A 12,498-nucleotide genomic window follows, 5' to 3' on the forward strand; every position below is an offset into this window, starting at 1 on the left:
AAATTAAAAACCTAGTCTTTCCTTCTCTCTATCTCCACAGACAACATGAACACGGTTCCCCTGATCTTCATCCTGATTCTGGCTGTATGCAGCAGCAGCCAGGGGGCTTCACCATGCACCGCTACCAGCCCTCAATCACAGTACATCAACTTTGTCCAGAGACACATCCTTCAATCTGTATTCAACAGGAACTCAGTAACAGCTTGGGAAATGTAAGAATAACTTAACATTTTTTTAACTCCTGATTTTTTTGATGTCATTGTCAAAGTGGTGACCTAGCAGAGGTGGCCTGGCCATGATAGCAGACAGTGTTTGGTGAGAGGAGGCAGACATGGAGACAGGTGGCCAAAAAAGGTAAAAAAGTATAACGTTTGCACGAAATTGAAACCATCTTGGAGAAATTAAATGCTCGGCTTGCAAGTTAAAGGCCACCTTATTGGATTAATGCTAGAGACCAAGACTTAAGGCTACCAAAATTGTGCTAGCTCGACAAAAAAAAATGGCTTATCATCATTGGCTCCCACAGCCAGCTGTTCAAGGCTGTCTCATCTACTCACCAAGATGTTTGTGTAGATATGACGCTCTGTCCCTCGCCCCCCTCCTCCTCTCTCACCTCCACCTGGAATTTTGTTTTCTGAACCAGATCTACACAAGGTCGTCACGCGTCATCTGACTGAATCAGAATGAAGCAAAATGATTGTATTTCAATGCCTTCGTTGGCATTCCGTCCACCTTCCCTCCCTGCAGACGGCAGAAAGGGCGAGTGTGGCGGCCACAAGAGGCTGCACGTGCGCGCCCCCCCCAGCGGTTGGCTACAATCTTTTCCTTTTCTCAACCCAAAGCCCTCAACCCCTACCGACAAATAAAGATTGATTGATTGATTATTTGGATAAAAAGTGGCCAAATAAATTAAAGAAAGGACACAAATTTATTGTGTCAAACAAAACTTGCAAAAATGAACAAAAAATAGGAAAAAAGGGATATTTATTGGTAAAAGAAGCTAAAGTCTAAAAAAAAATGTCAAAACTTTTAGTAAAGGGGCAAAAATGGATAAAAGGATGTTGCAAAATGGCCAAAGGAAAAAGGTAAAAAGAGGTGAAAAAAATTTTGTGTTAAGGTTTTCTGGGCGAATAATAATTAAAATTAACTCAACTCATCTTTAAGAAAAAACTCCCTCTTTTTTATAGGAAGAAATCTCCTGCGGAACCAGGTTCAGAGGTGGAGAACATCTGCTTTGACTGGTTGGGGTTAGTGAATTAAGACAAAAAAAGCCACATGTTGAGCATCACTGACCTAATAACGTTTTCTTTGTGGCGTCACTGATAATGTAGTGGGCTGGTCTGGACACAATGCCAGTTCTGAATTTTTGTCCCAGTCCACCTCTACAACCTGGTAAGGAAAATGTCAGCCTTTATAGATAGTTAACCTGTTTGTGTCTACAATACCTCAGAAAGTATGACTTGCGGTAGTTTTTCAAAGTTTCAACATGACCTACATAGCTTCAAATTAAAGTAGGACTTTTAGTGGCTACAGATGATGTGAAATTTTTAAAATATATGATACTGAGTGACAATAAATCATGTTTTAAATACATAAATCTGTAATTCGCCCCCCAAAAAACCTAGAAATTTAAAAAACAAATAGAGCCAATTCTCAATAGGGAAGGCTACCAAAGCAGAAATAATTTGAAATAATGTTTAAACATCAACTGCAGCAAGTCTGCAGCCCTATGACCTAGTCATGAAAACTTCAGCCTTTATAGATAAATTACCTGTGTGTGTCCACAGCTACCTCAGAAAGAAAGGCCTGTGGTGCAGAGAAAAAATGCAGAGCTTCCTGGAGACCAGTCAGAACGACATCTGCACCGCCAGTGGACGTCGAGTTATGAACGGCGGTAATTTGTGCATGAGCGCCAACAACCGATGGGTATATGACGTCTTTACCAACCTCTCCCGCTGTCAGATTAAGGTAACTCGGAGACAAACTCGTGTGGTTGTGACATGTAACAAGGTGAACAATCGCTGCCTTCCCGTCCACTTCGAGCCCTTCACCCACAAATACCCAAGTATCTTTCCTTGTGTGCGAACCATTGTTTAGTTCAATTGAAAAGTTAAGCTTGTTTGACCGTTTTTATTGCAATGCGGAGCTAAAAATCCATCTTTAAAAAAAAAACATTCCATTTTTTTTCAATAAGTCAGTCTTTTTTGATAATAACAAATGTTCTTTTAAAAATATGTCTTGAGTTAAAAAAAACACACAAAATGACAGCAAAGACACACTGGGCAATAGGGATGTAACGATTAATTGTAAGGCAGTTAAAAATCGATTCATAGGTATCACGGTTTATATTGATACTCTAAAAATTGAATTGCAGTACTTTTTTTGAACAGCAGAGGGCGCTATATATTTATCCCTTCTCTCGTCCAAAAGTGTCGGCGGCGGGCGGAATCTCTTACTACTCTCTTTCTGTCTGCCTTCTACTCTTAAACATATTCATAAATGATTCCTTAGCCCTTTAACATTGAAAGAATATCTGTAGTCTTACGTGAATATCTGTAAAAGTCACGTTTTTCTATTAGCTTTGTCTGCTAGCGCATAGCATCTTTTCTTCACTGGTAGAATAGCTGAATGCCAACCGACCACTGGGTTACCAGCACCCTCTGCTGGTCAAAACAAATATCTGATGTCAATACAGTTCAATGACTGTTTTTTGTTTTTCAAGTCCAATTGTTAAGGCACAAAATATATTTTCAGTTGCACTTTTAAAAAGAAAAATAACTATTATGCAGTTTTTCATTGTTTACTATAGAACCACAATTTAAATTAATAGGCTTGTTATTCATTTGTAATATTCCTTTATTTATTTCATTCAGGATTTATTTTTAGGCAAACTGCATTGTTTTGAATAGTTTATCAAGGAATTCTTTTGACAATAAAAAAATAAAAGGAAAATACTACAGTATTTTGTAGTTTTTTCCTAAAAAAAATAAAGGAATATTTTTCAGTCATCATTTGTCTACAGTCCCATTTTCTAAAATAAATCATGAGAGAATCGTATCGTGAGTGAATCATTACATCCCTACTGAGCAACCACTTAAACACACAACATTACCAAAAAAAACTTATAACAACATATACAGAAGGACTTCAAGGATGCACAAAATGACAGAAAAATACACAAAATGACAACAAGGACATACAAAATATAAACAAAAACACACAATGATTTGAAAAACACATAAAGACAACAAAAATTTGCCACATTGACAAGAAAATGTACAAAATGAATTTAAAAATACACAATGTGTGTTTTTAAAGCTTGTGTTAATGCTCAGATTGGTCATTATTTTAAATACTGACATGAATGATGTTTATAATGTGGCCCTCGGATCAGAGAATCACATTTTTGTGGCCCCCGCTGTGATAGAAGTTGCCAACCTTTGCTTTGGAGCATCCAACTCAGCCTGCAGGAGAAAGTAAAGATGACAGACAAAACATTAAATCATTACCAAATAATTCAGTCACTTCCTGATTGATGATCAAAATGTGATATGATGTAAACTGATTAAAAGTGAAACTTCACTGAAAAGTTGAAAACAACTGGAAACTGATGCAAGTGGTTTGAATGCAGTAAAGGAAAGTGAAACCAAAATAAAAGAAGTGAAATGAAACCGTTTGTTGTTGTTATTGTTTCCTTGAGTTGATTTTCCTGCAGTGATTCACTCCTTTTTCCACTACGTGATTCACACAAACACAGATAAATTGTGTTTTAGTTGCTTTGTGTGCTTTCATCATTTTGTGTATGCATCTGGTATTTTTTGTAGTCATCTTGTGTATTTTCTTGTCATTTTAGTGTTTTTGATGTTTTTTTTGCATTTTTGTTGTAGTTTTGTATATTTTTCTGTCAATCTGTATATTTTACTTTCAGTATTGCGTGATTTTGTGTGTTTTTGTCCTTGTTTTGTGTGTATATCTGGTAGTTTTGTAATCATCTTGGCCCTCATTAATCAACCTTGTGTGAAAACGGATGTAATCTGAGTGCACATTGTGTCGTGCGACAGGACTAAAGTGGGACCTAAGAAACATTGGTATCTGACCAATCCCAGCGCACCAATGATCTGGTGTTGATAAATGCCACGGATAAATTTGATCGTCCTTAACATGTTACGCCCTTAAACATTCCAGATCTGGAGGCCCCACCCACTGGGGGTCAAACAAACACTGGCAAAAAAATAAACATTTCCGAGGTGAAAATCAGCATTCTCACAGCTGAGGTGAAGGAAAACAAAACTTGGCTTTTCGGTCGTGTGAAAACTGGAATTAAAGGAGCTCATTTAAACGCTCTGTGGAAGATAATAACAGAGGAAGTGAACAGTGTTTCCGTGTTGGAGCGGACTCAGGCTGAGAGTTTAACCAATACCTAATGATGGTTTAAATGAATTGTTACTCATCCACAGCCTAACGCGTTAATCCCTGCTTTTTGATCGAGACTCTTCTTTACATTTTGGTCAAGAAAAAGTATGAGAGTCATGCTTGGGAGCGCGAGCAATCGTAGGAAAACACTACATGTTGGAGGCACTCGGAGGTAAACACTGCAATGGTTAAACCACAGAAAAGCTCCTCAAAATGCAAAGGCGTACAGGGGAGGACTCAATCCACAGGAACGGGCACTATATTTGCAAAAGTTACACTTTATTAGTGGTGCAGAACCATACGAGTCGGCTCCCTCGTCTTGGATCGATAACGACCCGGAGAGTCTTCCGTCTATTACTGTATGTATCCTGATGTTGTCAACAACCTGGTTTTCTCACCAAGCTCGTACACAGCGGAAGACCTAAAATCTTATCAAAGTTTGGAGGCCTATAACTAGATGGTGTGTGGATCAAGTCATCAAAAACAGATGTGTTGTGAAGGCCAAAGTAAGCAATGCAATAATGATAAAAGTTCAGATGTTTTACCTGGGATACAATGAGAACTACAGCACATTTTAGTTCTACATTTTAACAACTGTGTTGCTACTGTAACAGGCTATTAAATGTGATAGAAATGGGCCAAACAAATTTGGTGGTTGTTCATATTTTTGCCTCGTAGATCCTGGTTTAGCATCGCTAACCACAAGCGCCTCCTTTCCTCTGATCATTTTTGACATTGTTCTCCCTGATTTGCTCTAACTTTTGGCAGTCTATAAAACTCCGGATGTTTTTCACCGTCTGACAGATTAATACAGCCAAACACACAGCAATAGTTCACCATTTCCTCTCTAAATTCAGGATTTGCTTGTGTGCGCGTGCTTTGTTCACCAATATGGCGACTTCCAGGTTGATGACGCACCGTGAAAACCTTCCATTAGCTGCAAAACCCTTTTACCGCAAACCACAAGGAAATAATCTCCGACTATTAAAAGTTATTCACCAACTCTCCACAACCATTACGCTCAGAACACATGATCAAAACACACTCCATCTCCATCCCCACCACCTTGCAAAAAATATTATAGTGTGACCTGTGACGTTAAACGGCTTGAATAGATATGAAAATACGCGGTGGCACCGTCATACCCTTAGTTTGAACTTCAGGCAGGGGGGCCTGGTTACAGGTGTCCAAATGTTGAGCTGTGCTCTGGGGTTGTGGAGAAAAAGTCTTTCACGAGGAGACGAATGTCCAGGGAGTTCAGAATCTCTCTGAGGTTAATCCCTGGTTTTTGACCGGGACACTTCTTTACATTTTGGTCAAGAAAAAGTATATGAGTCAGGCTTGGGAGCGCGAGACCTCCCCCCCACCCAACCCCGTGTCCACTGCACAGCGATCAAACCGATCATATCAGGGCAGAGACCCTGGGGAGACACACAGAAATATGTTGTTTATTGGCCACAGTTGTCCACATGTCAGAAGCAATAAATACACAAAACAACAGAAGAAAAATAAGATTGTCCTTTACAGAAAAACAGGAGTGGCCAAATAATTTAGTCCATAGAACAATGTAATAAAATACACAGATTAGATGTCATTGTATGCTAAGTGTTAAACTTTAACCATTGTAAGTTTGTTTTTGTTTTTTTCAAATATCAGTTTAAATATTTTACCTTTACGTTACTAACTTTTTTTTAGCCATTTTTGAGGTACTTGTCAGAGCTTCAGTCTTCCTGAACTCCTTTTATGGTATTGAAGTTGGTTGTTGTTTAAAATGTGATATTTCCTGTTACCTGGAACATAACTGAAAGTCCAAAGCTTGGGGAAAACCCCAACAAGGAAATGTTTGACTGTGAGGTCATTTGGACTGCACTACAAATACAGACGTGTGTGCGATAGTCCGAAGCATTTGTGAAGAGTTTTCCTCTGCAGACGACAGGAGATTCAAGGTTCTCTGGTGAAAGTTTCAACAAGAAAAAGGTAAACTTTCACCTAAATGTTCTTCTTTTTCTATGTAAGTTTGGTGTGAGTTATACGAACATTCTATAGTTTTAGCTGAGATTCTTAGGATTACAGAGAGGTATAGAATGTGTGATTTCATTCATTCTTTACAACATTTAGACCCGTGAGAGTCACAGAGGCTGGAGCTGCCCCCGTCGGCGGGTGCGTTGGGGCTGAAGAGGTTAAATTAAAAACCTAGTCTTTCCTTCTCTCTATCTCCACAGACAACATGAACACGGTTCCCCTAATCTTCATCCTGATTCTGGCTGTATGCAGCAGCAGCCAGGGGGCTTCACCATGCACCGCTACCAGCCCTCAATCACAGTACAGCAACTTTGTCCAGAGACACATCCTTCAATATTCATTCAACTTGAAATCTGATGCAGAATGGGAAAAGTAAGAATAACTTAACATTTCTTTTACTCCTGATTTCCTTGATGTCAATGTCAATTTGGTGACCTAGCAGGGGTGGACTGGCCATGATGCCGGGCATTGCTTAGCAACTAGAGGCAGAGATGGTAACAGGTGGCCAAAAATGGTCCAAAAGTGGCATAAACGTGGCAAGAAGTGACTAAAATGGGTCGAAAGCAGTCAAGAGTGGCCAAAAGTGGGCAAATAAAGAGGATCTAGTTGGTATGTAATGGAAAGTGTATCTTTAATGGGCAAAATGTGGCAAACAATAGTGAAAAAGGGCAAAAATGTGGAACAAGAAGAGTCAAAATGTTGGGGAAAAAAGGAAACAAGTGTTTTTTTTTTTATTATTGGTTAAGTTAGCTCATTTTGATGAAAAGTGGCCAAAAAAAAATTCATGCGCTGACGGGACCCGGGAATTATTGGCAGGCAATGGCAGCATTATAATCAGGGCTTTAAATGAACCTTTTAGATCACTAGCCAGCATTGCTAGTGTGTGTATGTCATGTAGAAGATGTGAATGAGTATCACTCAATGGTTACCATGGCGACCATGACAGAGCCAACGGGATTGGTCACCATTAAGGAAGACTGAAACAGCCACTACTGTTCTAATTCACGCCCATCCGACCCAAACAGTTTTACCAAAACCCCAGGGGACCCCACGGCCCCTCCCTCTGGGTGAACTCTGCAAACTTTATTTATAAAGTTATCATGCAAATATAGTCCTTCATAACACTACAGAGTACAGATTTTGTACACATCTTTGTACCTCCAACCTTCAAACACATACTCATTTGGCCATAATTGACAACTCTACTTAAGCTCCTCCCACTATATGAATACATACTTCTGACGGGCACTGTACTAGTAATAATAATAATAATAACAATAAAAACGAGGTACATTACAATAGGGTCCTACGCACTGCTGTGCATGGGCCTTAATTAAGACTTCTACATGGTGTCACTGATAATGTAGTGGGCTGGTCTGGACACAAAATGCCTGGGCTGAATTTTTGTCCCAGTCACCTCTACGACCTACTAATGAAAACTTCAGCCTTTATAGATAAATTACCTGTGTGTGTCCACAGATACCTCAAAAACAATGGCCTGTGGTGCAGAGAAAAAATGCAGAGCTTCCTGGATACCAGTCAGAACGACATCTGCACCGCCAGTGGACGTCAAGTTATCAACGGTAGTAATTTGTGCATGAGCACCAACGACCGATTGCTATATGACGTCTATACCAACCTCAACAGCTGTAAGATTAATGTAACTCCGAGACAAACTCGTGTGGTTGTGGCGTGTAACAAGGTGAACAATCACTGCCTTCCCGTCCACTTCGAGCGCTTCACCCACCAAACCCAAAGTAACTTATCTTGTTTGTAAACCATTGTTAAGCGTGTTTGACTGTGTTTCTATTGCAATGCGGAACTAAAAATGCATCTTAAAAAAAAACACTGCTTGTAAAGGGGTCAAGTTGAAGACACTCATCATTTTGAGTAAATGTAACTTTAAAAAAAACTAAAAAAAACATTTAATTTTTTTCAATAAGTAAGTCTTTTTTTGAATGTTCTTATAAAAATATGTCTTGAGTTTTATGTTAAGGCACGTGTCAAACTGGCCCTTTAGAGCACCCATAGGCAACTGGTGGCTCGGGGGCCACATGCGGCCCTCTGACTAATTTTGTGCGGCTCCCATTCATGACCATGGAAGTTATATGAAGAACAACATAATACACAAAACTCCAGAAACACAAAACGACAGCGAAAACACACAAAATGTCAAGAAAAGTACAAAAAGTAACTCTCAAAAATAAAAAAAAACACAAAATGACAACAAAGACACACTGAACAACCACTTAAACACACAAAATGACCAAAAATGTATAACAACAAATACAGAAGGACTTTAACGACACACAAAATAACAGAAAGATAGACAACTTGACAACAAGGACATAAAAAATATAACAAAAACACACAAAAAGACAACAAAAATTTGCCATATTGACAAGAAAATCTACAAAATGAATTTAAAAACACAAAATGTGTGTTTTCAAGCTTGTGTTAATGCTCAGATTGGTCATTATTTTATTTTTTATATTTGTGGCCCCCGCTGTAATAGACATAGCCCACCTCTGCTTTAGAGCATCCAACTCAGCCTGCAGGAGAAAGTAAGAATAACAGTCAAAAACATGAATTATTGTGTAAATTACCAAATAATTCAGTTGTCGATATCTCAAATTCTCCAATTTAATGAAACTCTACAATATTTTTTAGGCTCTGAATATATAAAATCTTAAGATATTAGTCAAGAAGAAAACTTATTATATCTTCAGTTATTTTGTAATCTGTGCTATCCAATAACTTTCATTCACTTCCTGATTGATGATCAAAATGTGATATGATGTAAACTGATTAAAAGTGAAACTTCACTGAAAAGTTGAAAACAACTGGAAACTGATGCAAGTGGTTTGAATGCAGTAAAGGAAAGTGTAACCAAAATAAAAGAAATGAAATGAAACCGTTTGTTGTTGTTATTGTTTCCTTGAGTTTATTTTCCTGCAGTGATTCAGTCCTTTTTCCACTACGTGATTCACACAAACACAGATAAATGGTGTTTTAGTTGCTTTGTTTATTTTTACGTCATTTTTGTGTTTTTTATGTAGTGTTTTTGTTGTCAATTTGTATTTTTTTTTGTCATTCTGCATATTTTGCTTTGAGAATTGAGTGATTTTGTGTGCTTTCATCATTTTGTGTATGCATCTGGTATTGTTTGTAGTCATCTTGTGTATTTTCTTGTCATTTTAGTGTTTTTGATGTTTTTTTTGCATTTTTGTTGTAGTTTTGTATATTTTTCTGTCAATCTGTATATTTTACTTTCAGTATTGCGTGATTTTGTGTGTTTTTGTCCTTGTTTTGTGTGTATATCTGGTAGTTTTGTAATCATCTTGGCCCTCATTAATCAACCTTGTGTGAAAACGGATGTAATCTGAGTGCACATTGTGTCGTGCGACAGGACTAAAGTGGGACCTAAGAAACATTGGTATCTGACCAATCCCAGCTCACCAATGATCTGGTGTTGATAAATTTGATCGTCCTTAACATGTTACGCCCTTAAACATTCCAGATCTGGAGGCCCCGCCCACTGGGGGTCAAACAAACACTGGCAAAAAAATAGACATTTCCGTGGTGAAAATCAGCATTCTCACAGCTGAGGTGAAGGAAAACAAAGCTTGGCTTTTCGGTCGTGTGAAAACTGGAATTAAAGGAGCTCATTTAAACGCTCTGTGGAAGATAATAACAGAGGAAGTGAACAGTGTTTCCGTGTTGGAGCGGACTCAGGCTGAGAGTTTAACCAATACCTAATGATGGTTTAAATGAAATGTTACTCATCCACAGCCTAACGCGTTAATCCCTGCTTTTTGATCGAGACTCTTCTTTACATTTTGGTCAAGAAAAAGTATATGAGTCAGGCTTGGGAGCGCGAGACCTCCCCCCCACCCAACCCCGTGTCCACTGCACGGCGATCAAACCGATCATATCAGGGCAGAGACCCTGGAGAGACACACAGAAATATGTTGTTTATTGGCCACAGTTGCCCACATGTCAGAAGCAATAAATACACAAAACAACAGAAGAAAAATAAGATTGTCCTTTACAGAAAAACAGGAGTGGCCAAATAATTTAGTCCATAGAACAATGTAATAAAATACACAGATTAGATGTCATTGTATGCTAAGTGTTAAACTTTAACCATTGTAAGTTTGTTTTTGTTTTTTTCAAATATCAGTTTAAATATTTTACCTTTACGTTACTAACTTTTTTTTAGCCATTTTTGAGGTACTTGTCAGAGCTTCAGTCTTCCTGAACTCCTTTTATGGTATTGAAGTTGGTTGTTGTTTAAAATCTGATGTTTCCTGTTTTCTGGAACATGCACGAGAAACTGAAAGTCCAAAGCTTGGGGAAAACCCCAACAAGGAAATGTTTGGCTGTGAGGTCATTTGGACTGCACTACAAATACAGACGTGTGTGCGATAGTCCGAAGCATTTGTGAAGAGTTTTCCTCTGCAGACGACAGGAGATTCAAGGTTCTCTGGTGAAAGTTTCAACAAGAAAAAGGTAAAATTTCACCTAAATGTTCTTCCTTTTCTATGTAAGTTTGGTGTGAGTCATGATAACATTCTGAGGAAAATCATGAGATGACTTTAGCAAGAAAAGACAAATGTACATTTGTTATGTGAGGATTGCACTACGTGTAGGGACAACCTAAGACAAGCAATCATTTACAACCATGGTCCCTCAAAACAGCTCAATGGCTCAAGAAATGACAAGAAACGTTGCTCAGCTATTGACATTTACTGTTGTGTGTGTGTGTGTGTGTGCGTGCACGAGAATGTTTTATAATCTTTGTATTATGCGTGGGTGAGTTTTCTTGTATTGACTGTAATGTATAAAAGGCCCAACCAGTGACAGGACTTGTAAACTAGCTTTAAACTTGTATCACATCAGCTACAAACGTATTTTGTATCGATGTTGAAATGCATTGTTTCTGTCAAATAAATAAATGATAGTTTAAATGCTCAGAGATTACTCCTAACCTCAAATGTTGACTTGTTCATCGCAGAAAACACAAACCCTTTGTTGTTCCCTATGTTAATGCTCAGACTGGTCAGTACTCTAAATGCTGACATGGACGTTTACATGTTGACCCTCAGATCAGATACAAGCCTCTTTTCTCTGAAAATCACAAACCCATAACAAATAACGTTTTTCCAAGCTTCTACATGATCTACATGGCTAAAAACATATTCAGATTAAAGTAGGGCCCTTAGTGGTTACAGATGATGTGACGTTTTGGAAATATATGATGAGTGACAATAAATCACATTTTAAATACATATATCTGTAGTCGGCCTAAAAAAGAACAAGTAATGTAAGGACATCAACTGCAGCAAGTTTGATGATAATAATCAACAATAAGCCAAAGATTCATGTTTTTGTACAAAAAAGTTCAGGCGGAAGCCCACTTTGCCACAACTGTGACAAATAGTAGTTTCTGATTTTGTGGCAAGTTTTGGAACGTAAGTTATTGACTTTTCCTCTTTCAACATAATGGCCTGGTGTGTGGGCTGTGGTCTTTTGTTCTGAATGTGGATTGGCTACAGTTTTAGCTGAGTTTCTTAGGATTACAGAGAGGTATAGAATGTGTGATTTCATTCATTCTTTACAACATTTAGACCCGTGAGAGTCACGGAGGCTGGAGCTGCCCCCGCCGGCGGGTCCGTTGGGGCTGAAGAGGTTAAATTAAAAACCTAGACTTTCCTTCTCTCTATCTCCACAGACAACATGAACACGGTTCCCCTGATCTTCATCCTGATTCTGGCTGTATGCAGCAGCAGCCAGGGGGCTTCACCATGCACCGCTCCCAGCCCTCAATTACAGTACGACAACTTTGTCCAGAGACACATCCTTCAATCTGTATTCAACAGGAACTCAGTTACAGCTTGGGAAATGTAAGAATAACTTAACATTTTTTTAACTCCTGATTTTCTTGACGTCATTGTCAAAGTGGTGACCTAGCAGAGGTGGCCTGGCCATGATAGCAGACAGTGTTTGGTGAGAGGAGGCAGACATGGAAACAGGTGGCCAAAAATGGCCAAAAAGTGGCAT

The sequence above is a fragment of the Gouania willdenowi genome, chromosome 18, assembly GCF_900634775.1.
Source record: "Gouania willdenowi chromosome 18, fGouWil2.1, whole genome shotgun sequence".
Taxonomy (NCBI): Eukaryota; Metazoa; Chordata; class Actinopteri; order Blenniiformes; family Gobiesocidae; genus Gouania; species Gouania willdenowi.